This window comes from Macaca nemestrina, chromosome 2 (assembly GCF_043159975.1).
Source record: "Macaca nemestrina isolate mMacNem1 chromosome 2, mMacNem.hap1, whole genome shotgun sequence".
Classification (NCBI taxonomy): domain Eukaryota; kingdom Metazoa; phylum Chordata; class Mammalia; order Primates; family Cercopithecidae; genus Macaca; species Macaca nemestrina.
Genome location: NC_092126.1, coordinates 184,967,611 through 184,983,785, shown reverse-complemented (window position 1 = coordinate 184,983,785; position 16,175 = coordinate 184,967,611). Strand labels below are relative to the sequence as shown.

The window sequence follows — 16,175 nt, the reverse complement described above, 5'->3', positions numbered from 1 at the left end:
AGGGAGGAAGAAGGTCAAGAGTCAGAGAGATTTGAAGATGCTATGCTGCTGACTTTGAAGATGGAAGAAAAGACTATGAGCCAAGGAATGCATGTGGCCTTTAGAAACTGGGGAAGGCAAGGAAACAGATTCCCCAGCACAGCCTCCGGAAGCAATGCAGACTTGCTGACACTGATTTCAGCCCAGACTTCTAACTTTTACAACCATAAGATTATAAATTTGCATTGTTACTAACCACTAAATTGGTGATAATTTATTACAACAGCAATACAAAAGTAATACAGAGCCCAAAGGGATAATACGTCTTCAATACAGAAATGTTGGGGGAAATTATGGTTACGAAGAAAATAGAATAATTTTTATAATACGTGTTAAGATGGGGCCAGATGTGGTGGTTCACGCCTGTAATCCCGGCACTTTGGGAGGCTGAGGTGGGTGGATCATGAGGTCAAGAGTTCCGGACCAGCCTGGCCAACATGGCAAAACCATGTCTCTACTAAAAATACAAAAATTAGCTGGGCATGGTGGTGCGTGACTGTAATCCCAGCTACTCGGGAGGCTGAGGCAGAAGAATCACTTGAACCTGGGAGGCAGAGGTTGCAGTGAGCCAAGATTGTGCTATTGCCCTCCAGCCTAGGCGACAGAGCAAGACGCTGTCTCGGAAAAAAAAAAAAAAAGTTAAGATGGAACACACAAAATATATCCAACCTACACAGGAGTTCAAAGCACTCTTACTAATTGAATTTGATTTAATGAAATTAAAAGTGTCATCTGCCTCTGGGAAAGGTAGGGCAAGATTCATTAACAATTAAATTTACTGGAAAAGGAAGAGCTGAGTCACTATGCCTGAAGCATGAAAATACCTTCATCCTGCAGAATTCAGGATCTTATAAACAGAAATAGATGCCCCTCCCAGCAATGAGTTCCTTCCTATCTTCGAGATGCTTTGATCATGCGTCCCAAATGGAAGAAATAGTTTTTGTAAGTTAAGGAAATAATTTCAATTTTATGACATTCAAAATATGAATTATGAGGGTTATTTGGGGAACAGAGCACTGAAGTTCACAGAGTAAAAAAAATCCAGGCCAGGCGCAGTGGCTCACACCTATAATCCCAGCACTTTGGGAAGCTGAGGTGGGTGGATCACCTGAGGTCAGGAGTTTGTGACCAGCCTGGCCAACATAGTGAAACCCCACCTCTACTAAAAATACAAAAATTAGCTGGGCATGGTGGCGGGTTCCTGTAATCCCAGCTACTTGGGAGGCTGAGGCAGGAGAATCGTTTGAACCCGGGAGGCAGAGGATGCAGTGAGCCAAGACTGCGCCATTGGACTCCAGCCTGGGCAACAAGAGTGAAACTCCGTCTCAAAAAAAATAAATAAATAAATTCCAGGACTCCTTCTTCTGGGTCTTTTTAAAAAAGTGCTACTGCTTCTACATATGAGAAGCGTTACATCTTTTTTTTTTTTTAAGACGGAGTTTCACTCTTGTTGTCCAGGCTAGAGTGCAATGGCACCATCTTGGCTCAGTCAACCACTACCTCCTGGGTTCAAGCAATTCTTCTGCTTCAGCCTCCTGAGTAGCTGAGATTACAGGCACCCACCACCACACCTGGCTAACATTTTGTATTTTTAGTAGAGACGGGATTTCAACCATGTTGGCCAGGCTGGTCTTGAACTCTTGACCTCAGGTGATCCACCTGCCTCGGCCTCCCAAAGTGCTGAAATTAAAGGCATGAAATTAAACGCCTGGCCTCCTTAGATCTTCTTTTAAGTCCATGGACCTTTGATATCACAGTAGTGACTTTATAGTTTAATATTTTTCTTTCAAAGTTTAAGAGTGTCTATGCCCTGTGTTTCAGAAAACGTTTGCTAAAGGAAAGATTTTGTGGTGGGAGATGTACTGACCTCAAATCACTGAAGAAAAGGCAATTTAGTTGGCAAAATGGTAGCTATGTTTGAAATGGCTCAATGTTGAGTGAGGAAAGGAGCTGAAGAAAAGAGTGTTACCAAAGGACCACAACATTGGCTTAATCTAGGACTGTGAGACAGCAAATTTTCTTCCCTTTTTACTGTTCTTACTCTTTCTTCTTTTTTCTTTTCTTTTCTTTTCTTTTCTTTTCTTTTCTTTTCTTTTCTTTTCTTTTCTTTTCTTTTCTTTTCTTTTCTTTTCTTTTCTTTCTTTTTGAGATGGCGTCTCGCTCTGTCACCCAGGCTGGAGTGCAGTGGCGCGATCTCACCTCACTGAAACCTCCGCCGCCTCGCGGGTTCAAGCGATTATCCTGCCTCAGCCTCCTGAGTAGCTGGGATCATGGGCACGCGCCACCATGCATGGCTAATTTTTGGATTTTTAGTAGAGACGGGGTTTCACCTTGTTGGTCAGGCTGACCTCGTGATCTGCCTGCCTCCATCTCCCAAAGTGCTGGGGTTACAGGCATGAGCCCCCACACCCGGCCTTAGTGCTCTTACTCTTTACCTCTGCCCCTCGCCAAAGACTCAGGAACTGAGTACTGCCAGCCTTGTAGCCTCCACAACTACTCCAAGCAGTACCTTGTCTGTGGATATCTTATTTCCCGTCCTTGCATCTCATCAAATCTCAACTGTTATGATGTTCTAATTTCCCTGCTTCCATTTCCGGTTTTTTGTTTGTTTGTTTGTTTGTTTTTGAGATGGAGTTTCTCTCTTGTCACCCAGGCTGGAGTGCAATGGCATGATCTCGGCTCACTGCAATCTCCGCCTCCTGGGTTCAAGCGATTCTCCTACCTCAGCTTCCCCAGTAGCTGGAATTACAGACAAGCGCCACCACACCCAGCTAATTTTCTTTTTTTTTTTTTCTCTCTCTTTTTTTTTTTAGTAGAGACTGTGTTTCACTATGTTGGCCAGACTGGTCTTGAACTCCCGACCTCAGGTGATCTGCCCACCTCGGCCTCCCAAAGTGCTGGGACTACAGGTGTGAGCCACTGCACCTGGCCTCACTTCCAGCTATTCTTATTGGGAAGGAGCTCATCACATATGTAATATTCTACGATTCTGGAATTTTCCTTCTCTCGCAGAAGAGAATGATGATCCGATGAGTTTGTTTTTCTCCTCAAAATGTACATCCATTGGCTGGGCACAGTGGCTCACCCCTGTAATCCCAGGACTTTGGGAGGCTGAGGTGGGTGGATCACCTGATGTCAGGAGTTCGAGACCAGCCTGGCCAACATGGTGAAACCCCATCTTTACTAAAAATACAAAAATTAGTCGGACATGGTGGCAGGTGCCTCTAATCCCAGCTACTCTGGAGGCTGAGACAGGAGAATTGCTTGAAGCCAGGAGGTGGAGGTTGCAGTGAGCTGAGATTGTGCCATTGCACTCCAGCCTGGGGGACAAGAATGAGACTTTGTCTCAAAAAAAAAAAAAAAAAAAAAAGTCCATCCATTGACCCAAGAAGTGTTTTCTCCTGTCCCTGTCAAATCAGTTTCATACATTCATGTTGAATGTTAGCAATGAAGGTGAAACCTGGGAGGTGGAGGAGAAAGGAACGAAGTTAAGCTAACCTTCAAAATAAGCAGATAAGAGGCTTTTGGAAATTGAGGGCAAATGAAAGGTGCTAGAATAATGTGGAGGTAACATAATTGGGGAAGAGGGAAAAAGCTAAACGGGTTGTTGCCAGGGGTTTGGTAAAGAATCAACTTTAATACATTTTCAAAAGCACAAAAATTAGAACATAATTCTATTTTTCTTACTAAATAGATATTTGGTCTGAGCTTCTATGGATGAGACTGTATGCATGGACTAGACCATATAGGTCAGAGGCTAAAAGGGTTACACAATAAGTTTAGGGTGACCAACTTGTATCAGTTTTCCTAGGACTTCCCCAACGTTAACACTGAAATTTTCACATCCAGGGAACTCCTTCAGTCTTTGTCAAACTGGGATGGTTGTTTACGCTAAGTTGTTAGTGACTAATAATGGCTCCATGTGTTACATTTTCTGGGAGAATAGTAAGCTCTTGGTTTTCCTAAGAAAGGCTTAGAGGATGAAGAAACTATTATGGCATTTGACGTTCAGCGATGTCCATAGAAATATTATCTTCAGTTGAAAAACAATCACTTATGATATATTTTACATACCCACAAGTGGTTCTTGGGATTCTAATTCGAGAGTCTGAATTTCTGTTTCTCCTGCTTGCAAGAGAAGACAAATATAGTACTCAGAAAAAGAGACAATCTCAGGGGAAATTCAATGGAAAAGACAGAGGTAGAAGAAGAGGAAGAGGTGAAAGGGAAGAGAAAGGGCTCAAAGAAGAATGAAATTAAGTATATGTGTGTCTATAAGGGAGAAACTCTCTTCTTTAAAAAAGTTCTCAGTTGGAGATGATTCTATCCTCCAGGGGATATTTAACAATGTCTGGAGATATTTTTGGTTGTGACAACTGGAAGGAGGGCACTACTGGCATCTAGTGGGTCTAGTGGCTATAGGGCAAGAATGCTGCTAAACATCCTACAATGCACAGGACAGCCCTTCACAACAAAGATCTAGCCCAAAGTGTCAATAGTGCCAAGGTTGAGAAATCCTGACCTAAAGAATGTGTCATTAATAATGGACTAATATACATCAGAAAAATGTATAGGATGAGGACTGAGGACACAGCCTCCCTATCTGTCCTTAAATCACACCATATATAGAGTGATGCTAAAAAAATGATTTTCAAGGGTCTAAAATGGTAGTGTTGGCATATAAATAGAACGCTAAAAGAACATGAGCAAAAAGCAGGAAATAGGTGTCAATTTTTTATTTAGCTGCCCATGTCTCAGATAAAGTACTTGATGGAGAAAATAACAGTACTTTTCTCCAAAGTTTTCCAATGTTAGGACAAAGGGAAGTATCCCAACTCACTCAGAATCTGTAAAAGACACTGTCAAATTGGAATTGAATCAGCAATTAGGAGAGGTGAACTTTGACTTATGAACATTAGAATCAGCCAATTTGTTCACTCAACAAGCATATTCTGTCATGCCAGGATTCTTGAGGAAACTGGGGATGCAAAGATGAACATGATACACTGAAGGTACAAAAAATTATATAAATTTTGTTGTTCTTGTTGCCTAGGCTGGAGTGCAGTGGCACCATCTTGGCTCACTGCAACCTCCGCCTCCCCGGTTCAAGTGATTCTCCTGCCTCAGCCTCCCCAGTAGCTGGGATTACAGGTGCCTGCCACCATGCCCATCTAATTTTTGTATTTTTAGTAGAGACAGGTTTCAGCACCTTGGCCAGGCTGGTCTCAAACTCCTGACCTCATGATCCATCCACATCGGCCTCCCAAAGTGCTGGGATTACAGGCGTGAGCCACCGTGCCCGGCTCGAAAAATGTAATTATTTATTGAAGGTGAGCTTTGTGTCATGGGAGCACAGCAAAGGAAAGACTCATTCTTGAAAAAGGTGTCTCAGAATAGGTAAAATTCTACCTGGCCCTTGAATGATAAGTAGTAAATAACCCACCAGTGAAAGGGCAAGATAAGGACAATCCAGGCCAAGGCTGCAGTGAGTGCAAATCATGGGGGCTTTAAAGAGGGGTAGACCTTGACATTCGAGCAACTCATCATTTTTTTTTTTCTTTTTCTTTTTTTTTTTTTTTCAGATGGAGTCTCAGTCTGTGGCCAAGCTGGAGTGCAGTGATGCGATCTCAGCAATTCTTCTGCCTCAGCCTCCTGAGTAGCTGGGACTACAGGTGCACGCCACCAGGCCCAGCTAATTTTTGTACTTTTAGTAGAGATGGGATTTCACCATGTTGGCCAGAATGGTCTCGATCTCTTGACCTCATGATCTGCCCGCCTCAGCCTCCCAAAGTGCGGGATTACAGGCATGAGCCACCGCGCCCGGCGCAGCAACTCATCTTTGCGGCTAGATTTCATGGAGAAAAGAAAGAAGTGATTGTGTATCAGATGTCAAGAAAAAGACTACCAGAATGCCTACATGTCATCCTCTCAAGTCAAACAGCATATACATTCTCCCCCATGCCCATCATTGTCCTCTCCCAACTCAGAGGCTTAGACCACATGTCCCCCTCTCTCTGCCTATTCACGGTCCCTGCAAATATCCCTCAGACCAAAGAGATGCTTCTGTGCTTGTGCTACGCATAGTTTATACCATTTAACATTCATTTGTAACTCTGTTAGGGTGGCTGCATCTCCTGAGTATAAATTGTATCCTTGCCCATCTATGCCATGAACTTTCTAAAAGATGAACCAGATATATATGGCTTGAAGCTCCCAAGGACATATTGCCACATCCCTGGCAATCATCTATACAGAATAAACATTAGTGAATTACTATGATAAGAACACTGTTGCTGTCAACGAAATGGAAAAGGAAATTTAAGTCTGAAACAATCTGGTGCTCTGCTAAAGTGTTATTTCAGGAAGAAAAAGAAATCATTCTTGTAGAAGTAGGATTAGTAAAGCTTATGTATTTAGTACCTGGCACAAACTAGACACTCAATAAATATTTGTCCCATAAATAAAATATCAAATGTTATTGCCCAAGTTGAGTTGATGTTAATGGTTAGATTGCTTCTTACTCTACAGGTCATCTCACTCTTCAAATCAGCAAACTATTCCTGTGTTTCTGCTTTCAACCCATAAAGGCAATAATCAATTGCCCTGATTCTCTCTTACATTCCCCAAAATGTATGATCACATGAACCTATTGGCTAAGCCTCCAGTAGGTTTTACCTCAGTTACCAATAGAAAATAGGTAACAAGGCCAGGCGAGATGGATCACGCCTGTAATCCCAGGACTTTGGGAGGCAGAGGCTGGCAGATCACCTGAGGTCAGGAGTTCAAGACCAGCCTGACCAACATGGAGAAACCCCATCTCTACTAAAAATACAAAATTAGCTAGTCATGGTGGTGCATGCCTGTAATCCCAGATACTCAGGAGGCTGAGACAAGAGTATCGCTTGAACCCGGGAGGCAGAGGTTGTCGTGAGCTGAGATCGCACCATCACACTCCAGCCTGGGCAACAAGAGTGAAACTCAGTCTCAAAAAAAGAAAAGAAAATAGATAACAGATAGTGTATTGAAAATACCTAAAGTCCCTATCACAGTTTGTGACATATTGTAGGTGCTCAATGAAAAGTGGTTATTATAACTTATCTTGTTACTATGGAACCCAATGGTCACAATTCCCCTAAACATGTGTGTGTGTGTTACGCACCTACCCAGAAAGGGCAATTATTCAGTCACTGGTCATCTGCTCAGTACATGTTCTTTAGAAAATCTTCTGACATTTCCCCCTAGAATCATTTCACTAATCAGTGCCACTAATATTGCCATAATCCCTTGTCCTGTATTTCAATGATAGTCACAGTCTATAAAGGTAGTATTTTTCTCTTTGTCCAGAGATTTCCTGTTCAGACTTGATTGCTGTTTTGTACTGTAGTTATTCTGTACATGTATAACAGAATCAACTTGCAAAATATAAGTAATATCATCTTTTCAGAACTAGCCATTAAACTCTGATTAAATAATAAAACTTACATTTTTCTTATCATTAAAAAACATATGGGGCTAGGCACGGTGGCTCATGCCTGTAATCTCAGCACTTTGGGTGGCTGAGGTGGGAGGGCTCCCTTGAGTCCAGGAATTCAAGACCAGCCTGGGCAACACAACCCCATCTCTAAAAGAAGAAAAAAATCGTATAAAAAGTAAAAAAAGAAAAAATTACTAAACAAAGAAACAAACAACATATGGTAGCACATATTGTAATGCCAAAGGCTCTTGCCTTAGCCACACCAAAGAATTAGTGTGGTGGCTGCCTGCGGCGAGTGATGGAGACACGGACCAAGAGAAAAAAAGCTGTAGGCTTTATTGAGCAGAGTGACAGTACAAAGCTTTTCAGAGCGTGGAAGGGGTCCCCAGCGGGTAGCCAGAGTTAGATTATGCAGTTGCCTTTTAAACTCTTTAAGGCGGGAAACACGTGCCTGCAGAGGGAAGATGTTACCAGAGCGAGAAACAAAGGCAGTAAATTATTGTGTGACATGTTTTAGGTTTTGAGGAAAACCAGAATTGCAACTTAGGTTTTATCTACTTTATGACCTTGTAGTGGCATGGCAAAGGAGACAGGATCTCACAGGACTTTACAAAGTATGTTTACAAGGAATTGGAATTAGGAGCATAGATAAGGTCCGCTGGTCACAGAAAACGGGCATTTAACATTCCTTTTAGTTTAGGGGAGGGGGAAGGGAGAGAGGGAGAGAGGACACAGGGAAACTTACAGCAAAATTTTCGCTGTTTATACCTTTCTTGGGCAAGAAAACACATGCACACATCCTGGTGTTAGGAATATTTTAAGCATATATCTTCAATATTATTCATCCGGGACCAAAGTCAGTCCTGATGCAGGAAATGAGTGAGTTTCACAGCTTTCTGAGCCCCTAGTCGACCCAGGAAGCCCAGCTGGCCCCTCCTCTCAATATTATAGATATCTATACCAGTCATGCAAAACTAAATAGGTGGATCTAGTTTCTTTGCTTTGAACTGAGAAATACTATGGTTAAAAAGCTTCAAGTGTTAATAACGGTACTTGCTTTCATTATACACAGTACTATCTAGGCCTTCAGTGGTGAGATAATCTGGTAACTGGTCACAGGCTATAAATCCTAAAGCCAAGGGAACAACCATTTACTGCAGGCTACCAGATCAGACAAAAAAAAAAAAAAAAAAAAAAACAGGGAACGCATCATGCTCCAGGACCCAACTAGTACCAAGCCCAGCAGAAATTTGGGTGTAGTCCTGGCTAACCCCAAAGCCCATGATCCTTCTCTTATTCTTGCCCCTCACTGCCTCTGGAAGGCAGAATGCAGTGTGTGAATGACTCCTGAAACCCACTCTTCTCACTCAACCCTGGGAACCTAATTTGTTATTCTATCAGGACTATGCAAGGAGGTAAGGCTTCAAAGAATCAGTCCAAAAAGAAATTTCCAACATCTCCTATACACATGTAGATAATTGGAGACTAGAAGGTAGGCAGTTTCTTGCACATCTACACATAACATTGATCCTGGTCAACCATTTTCCACAAACAACTCTTTTGGTGCTGATCTTCAAGTAGCGGTTTCGTGTAGTCCCATGTTGGTTTCCGGATAGTCCAAGATGAGATGGACAATTTTACAGTTAAGGAGGTGGGGGCGCGGTGGGAGGGTGGATATCACTGTCTTCCTTCCTCAGGGCTTGTCAGACCAGTTGGAAGGGGATGAACTTGTCAGTTGCTGGAAGCAATTTTCAGGCCCTGTGGACTGTAGAAAGGGTTTGAATCAATCCAGTGTTTCCTAGTCCTGACTCTCCTCGGCCAAACTTGGCCCAGCTAACTTCCTCACTTCCGTGGGGGGCTTCCCTTTCTTAAGAAGATACCTCTCTTTTGATTTAGCCAAGGGCAAGGCTCAGGTGTGGGGAAGGAAGTCTTTAAATAATTTGTACTTTAATTAAAGGAGGAAGTTAAAAAAAAAAAAAAAAAACAACAACAAGAAAGAGGAAAAGTCAGCTGTTTTCTGCAAATCTTTGACACAACAGCTGTGCACTCTTCTCCTGCTCCAGTAGAAACTGGCTTCCTCCCCAACCCTGAATGTTGCTTTTCTAGTCTCCCTAGCTTATCCCAATGGCTGTGACCTTGCCTCTATCATTTCACCTACATGTAAGATTCTGAGATATGTCAAGTGAGCTCAGAGACAGCTTGTTCAGTTCTTCACTCGGCTATGATCAAAGCTATACTTTTCACATAATAGCCATAATAGATAACGCTTTATAAATACAACCTCGTTTAATCCTCAAAGTTACCCAGTGAGGAAGATTGTATTATTATCCTCATTTCGCAGGTGACAAAAGTGAGATGTAGGTCCTATGTCCGAGTCACCTAACTTCAAAACCTATTCCATAAATCAGAGGATCACAAAATGTCTTCGCATCAGAAGGTGCTTGGTCAAAAACATAGATTCCCAGGCAGCCAACTCAGAGATTCTGACTGAGTAAATGTGGAGGGAAGCCCAGTAATCTGTTTTTTAACAAATGTCTCCGTTGAAGCAAGAGTTTAAATCTTTACAATGCTACTCTATAATTTTGTACATTCTGCTTGTCACAGCCCTTTCTCAATTCTGAGTTCTAATTAATCACTCCTTCTATTGGGTTCCTGTTCTCACACCTAATGCAGCAGGAACTGCATTGTGTTAAAATCAGCTTTTTTTCCCTTTCTTTTTTTTTTTTTTAGACAGGGTCTCTCCATGTTGCCCAGGCTGGAGTGCAGTGAAACGATCTCTGCTCACTGCAAGCCCCATCTCTAGGTTCAAGTGACTCTCATGCCTCAGCCTCCCAAAAAGCTGGAACTACAGGCATCTGCCACCATGCCCAGCTAATTTTTGTATTTTTAGTAGAGACAGGGTTTCACCATGTTGGTCAGGCTGGTCTCAAACACCTGACCTCAAGCAATCCAGCCACCTCAGCCTCCTAAAGTGTTGGGATTAAAGGTGTGAATCACCATGCCCGGACAAACTGAGTGCTTTTTATGTCTGTCTCCCTGACTAGATGGGGAGCTACTTGATGTGCAGGATCCTGTTTCTTCTTTCTTTTCTTTTCTTTTTCCTTTCCTTTCTCTTTCTCTTTCTTTTTCCTGGGTTGCTCATTCGATTGATTTTTTTTTTTTTTTTTTTTTTTAGACGGAGTCTTGCTCTGTTGCCCGGGCTGGAGTGCAGTGGCCGGATCTCAGCTCACTGCAAGCTCCGCCTCCCGCGTTTACGCCATTCTCCTGCCTCAGCCTCCCGAGTAGCTGGGACTACAGGCGCCCGCCACCTCGCCCGGCTAGTTTTTTTATTATTATTATTTTTTAGTAGAGATGGGGTTTCACCATGTTAGCCAGGATGGTCTCGATCTCCTGACCTTGTGATCCGCCCGTCTCGGCCTCCCAAAGTGCTGGGATTACAGGCTTGAGCCACCGCGCCCGGCCTCATTCCATTGATCTTTACGTAGCTGGGTTCTCCTCATCATTTAGACTCAACTTGAAAGTTCCCTCCTCAGGGAGGTCTTTTCTGATAACACAATCAAGAAGCCCTCCAGTCATTCTCTGTCACATCCCATTTCCTCATCCAGTGTGAAGCACAGTGCTTAGCATGGCAGATGCTCAACGACAACTGGATTACCCAAATGCAGATTAGATACATTCTTAGGGCACCAAAAACAGAGGCATCAAAAGAACTTTTTTTAAGTTAAAAAGTGGTTATTTTTAAACTACGGAAAAAGTCATCTGAAAATTACCAGGCTCTTGCTGGTCTCCCACTTACATTATGGACTACTATTATTTGTATATAGAATTACGTATCGGGTATGGACCCTATAACATTTTTGAACTTTTTTTGAGTCTCTAAAGGTTTTAATCTGGCACTCTGCATAGTACCTGCTTATCAATATCTTTGTTTTCCAAAACATTTTGAAAATAAGTTGGATGGGTATCATCATCCAGTCTTATCTTGAAGAGGTTAAAAAACAGAGGCACAAAAAAGAAGAGAAAAAACGTTGAACTGATTTTTTTTAGAATCCTTCCTGAATTTGAGCATTTTACTGGGAATAGAATATTAGACTAATAAATTGAGCATTAAACACAGCCCAAAGAGGACGTCCTTTCCTTGCAAAAAGCCTCTTGAGCATTAAAGAATCTACTCTCCAGAGGTTTAATTTGGGCAAAACCCTCACCAGGATGAGCTCACTTCATTTTTCTTACTCATGAAACATGGGAACCAAACGAGATAACCTGTAGGATGTGGGCCACCTAAGCATTAGACAATTCTATCTTGAGACGTAAAAGAAAACGTGCCTGACTCAAGATTTTTTACCAGAAACTCTTCTTCCCCTGATTAAAGGGACTCATCATTCTATCAAAGAAAGAAATGATCTGGCATTATTTATACTTCTTAGGGTCCCATTTGTTATTCTACTGGGGCTTGAGTTTGTCTCATATAAGACTAGCCTTTGATTTTCTGCATTCCTTAGGATAAATTTAGATGGCACTGGGCTCCATATCCATAGCCACTAGCATGGTCCAAGCCACTGTCTCCTCTTGCCTCAGGTCCTGCAGTGGTCTCCGGACTGGCTTTTCTGCTTCCACTCTTGCATCAGTGTAATTCTTTCTCCATGTAGACCCCAGAGTGATTTAAAAAAAAAAAAAAAAATGTCAGATTCAATCACTCCTTGCTTAAAATATTTTAGTTACTTCCTTTCTTTTTTTTTTTTTTTTTTTTGAGACGGAGTCTGGCTCTGTCCCCCAGGCTGGAGTGCAGTGGCCGGATCTCAGCTCACTGCAAGCCCCGCCTCCCGGGTTCACGCCATTCTCCTGCCTCAGCCTCCCAAGTAGCTGGGACTACAGGCGCCCGCCACCTCGCCCGGCTAATTTTTTTTGTATTTTAGTAGAGACAGGGTTTCACTGTGTTAGCCAGGATGGTCTCGATCTCCTGAACTCGTGATCCGCCCGTCTCGGCCTCCCAAAGTGCTGGGATTACAGGCTTGAGCCACCGCGCCCGGCTAGTTACTTCCTTTCACATTTAGAATCAAATCCAAATTCCTTACCCTTGCCTTCAAGACCCTGCGTGATGAACGATCTAGCTCCTACCTCCTCTTTGGCTTCCTTGCCCATTACGCTCCCCTTGTATGATGTGCTCCAGCCAGACCGATCTGCTGGTTCTTCCCTGCACATACCAGGCTCATTCGTACTATTATAAATAAAGTTTCAGTGCTGCAAAAGAAATAGTACTCGGATATAAAATTTTCTTTTTAATCCTCAGCAAGGCAACATACTTCTATAGAAGGGTGTGCCCTTACAGATGGAGCAATGGTGAGCACACACTTGGATAAGGGAGGGGAAGAGGTCCTTATCCCTGACGCCCGTGGCCCTTGCTGCTGTGTTGTTCCCCTATTGGCTTGGGTTAGACCGCACAGGCTAAACTAATTCCAATTTGCTAATTTAAAGAGAGTGATGGGATGAGTGGTTTGGCGGGAAAAATGGTTATGGCAGAGCAGAAAGTCAGAATGAGTCAGGGTGGAGAATGAGCAGGTAATCGGAATGAGTCGGGGTGGAGCAGATAATCGGAATGAGTCAGGGTGGAGCAGGTAATAGAAAAAGGTTGCTTTATGAGGAAGTTAAGCTTAAAAGTAGAAGGCAAAGAACTGAACATACTGACATATTGATTCTTTGGAGAGAAATTCAGAACTCATATCTAATAGTACCTGGAGAGTGTGCATGAGCCATTCCCTCTGCCTGAATTGCTCTACATAGCAGGTTCAGCAGTTGAATTTATGTTTTAAAATGTGCTCTGGATTTGTTTAAAACAGGTATAGTAAGACACGCAGACATGGAAATGACGGAAATGACTGTCACGAAGAAAGTTGTTTTTGTTTGTTTGTTTGTTTGTTTTTGAGACGGAGTCTGTCGCCCAGGCTGGAGTGCAGTGGCCAGATCTCAGCTCACTGCAAGCTCCGTCTCCCGGGTTCACGCCATTCTCCTGCCTCAGCCTCCCGAGTAGCTGGGACTACAGGCGCCCGCCACCTCGCCCGGCTAGTTTTTTTGTATTTTTAGTAGAGACGGGGTTTCACTATGTTGGCCAGGATGGTCTCGATCTCCTGACCTCGTGATCCGCCCGTGTCAGCTTCCCAAAGTGCTGGGATTACAGGCTTAAGCCACCGCGCCCGGCCAAGAAAGAAGTTTTTACACTTGCAGGTTCCTAGAAACAGGAGGTAAGCCACGAAGGCCCACAAAGGAAAGCACCAGGGTCAGTCAGGAGGCAGAGGAAGCAGAAGGTAAATGTGGCAAGAGCCTTTGTTGCGTTTTGCAAGGAAAGGAATAAGGTCAAGGTAGGGCAAGCAGCTTAGAATTGTCTAGTTTGAATAATGTCGGTGGGCTCTGGGGGTGTAGAGGCCATCCTGAGTTGCCTGGTTCCTGGTCCCAAGATGATCAGAGCAGGGCTGGAGAGTAAGAGTCCTATAGAGGAGGGTGGGGGAGTGTGGACTCCAGTTTGAGCAGTTTGCATATGAAAAGCATGCTCCCTCTATCTCTAAGAATTAGCTCTTCCTGAGAAGACTTATCCCTCCCCAATTACCAAGGCCCCAGTTGCCAGAGCATCCAACACACACACAAAAATAAGAAAATATAGTGAATATAGTTTAGTCCTACAAACTCCATATAGGTAATTGAAACACAGGTGCAGACTTCTGGAAACCATCACCTTCTAACCGGAAGAGGGCCTGCACAGGAATACCTCTTCTCTTCCCATTGTCTCGGACTTCATATGACTTGATATTCTTCCCTAGACTGGGAAAGAACAAATCAAATGTTATTGCTCTTCTCCGTTTTTATGTTTATTTATTTAGTGACAGTGTCACTTGCCAATCTCCCCAGTTTTTACTAAAGAAATCCTTGTAAATATGTTGTCCTTTACCAATATTCTCAATGAATTTTGGCAAGGATGTGACACCAAATGAAACTATTCTCTTGAGATGTAAATGTAGGCAGAGGTCCCGTAAATTCTTTAAAGAGAAGCAGTGTGAGAAGAGAAAAGCATGTCACTATCATCTCTGAATAGCTGTCCCTTTCTAGAATCTGAACTAGGCCATGAAACTGTATTAACTCATCTGAATTCAAAATAAGGATGAGATGGAGGGGCTAGTAAAGAAAATGAAGGAGTGAGAGGCCTAAGAAGATTGTGAGGGTATTTAGGGGAATATGGTTCAAAAAGGAGAACAGCTCTCTTTTCCATATAAGGGAAGAAAGTCTGTCAAATAATCTTTTGCTGCAGTCTCCATGAATTTGTTGTTGCCGTTGACCTATTTTCCTATCTCTTGGTTGAATTTTTGCAATAGCAAAAGAACCAGTTTATCAATATATATTGAGAGTTTAGTATAATACTTGAAAATTTTGATATCACAGAATCTTAGAGTTGTAGAAATTGTAGGAATTAGAGAATTACTCATTTACCTATGCAGGAATTAATTCTGAAAGATAGTTATATAGTTAATATAGGTGATGTATCTATTGCTGGACGCTTCATGGTATTAATAGTAATGGATAAAAACATAGCCCTTTCATGATATAGTCTGATTCAAAGATAAAATTGAGAAAGATTTTTTCCCCATGTTTTACTCAAGAGCAAGACTCTGTCTCAAAAAAAAAAAAAAAATTAGTTCTCAAAGCCAGCGTTTTGGTAAGAGCATAGAGAGTCTGTGGTTGATTTTTGATGAGCGGTTTGTCAGGATTCTGTGCTGCCAGTGGTGTATGCAAGATACTTTTCAGGCTGTAAGAAAGGGAAGAATATCATAATTGACTTTAACATTGAATGTACTTGAATATACTACATATAAACATACTAAATGACATATTATTATTCCAGGTTTGGATAATTTAGCAGCTCATTTACCTCATCATGTATCCAGATCCTTTCTGTCTGTCTTCCTCAGATGCTGGCTTTGTCCTCAGGTCCTTGACTGTTTCCAGGTAGATGCCACATCTTCAGGCATCACATCCTTGCCCACTGATATCTCACAGCTGGAAGAGAAGAGAGTGCAGCCACATCCCTCATTTATCTTTTTTCTTTTTATTATTTTTTATTTATATATTTATTTTTTATTTTTTTGAGACACAGTCTGTGTTGCCCAGGCTGGAATGCAGTGGTGCAATCTTGGCTCCCTGCAGCCTCGACCTCCCAGGCTCAGGTGATCCTCCCATCTCAGCCTCCCAAGTAGCTGGGACTACAGGTGCATGTCAACATGCCTAGCTAATTTTTGTATTTTTTGTAGAGATGGGGTTCCGCCATGTTGCCCAGGCTGGTCTCAGACACCTGGGCTCGAGTGATCTGCCAGCCTTGGCCTCCCAAAGTGCTGGATTATAGGTGTGAGCCACTGCACCCAGCTTCATTTATCTTTTTAAGGGATAAGAAAAGCTTTTCCAAAGCCTTTCCTCCCCTATGTCATCAGCAAGAATTGTGCCACACATCCATCCTAACCAATGCCCATTGTCCTAACCAATGACAAAGGCAATGGTTGTCGTGATTGGCTCAAACCAATCCTGATTTACACCCTTGGGGCGGGAGAAAAGCCCAGCCTCCTTTAAAGTTTACAGTCCACTGATCATGAAAATACGTGGGCTCCTATTAACAACAGTGAAG

General features: G+C 42.7%; 1 long non-coding RNA gene across 1 annotated transcript; it reads right to left on the bottom strand.

Annotated features, from left to right (window-relative positions):
• Nucleotides 1-7,825: 7,825 nt before the first annotated feature.
• Nucleotides 7,826-14,983, bottom strand: LOC105477461 (uncharacterized). Its single transcript, XR_003017056.2, has 4 exons — nt 14,241-14,983; nt 12,632-12,754; nt 11,993-12,148; nt 7,826-9,278 (listed from the first exon to the last, which is right to left on the bottom strand). It is a non-coding gene; the product is annotated as an uncharacterized lncRNA (long non-coding RNA).
• Between the last annotated feature and the right edge of the window lie 1,192 nt (nt 14,984-16,175).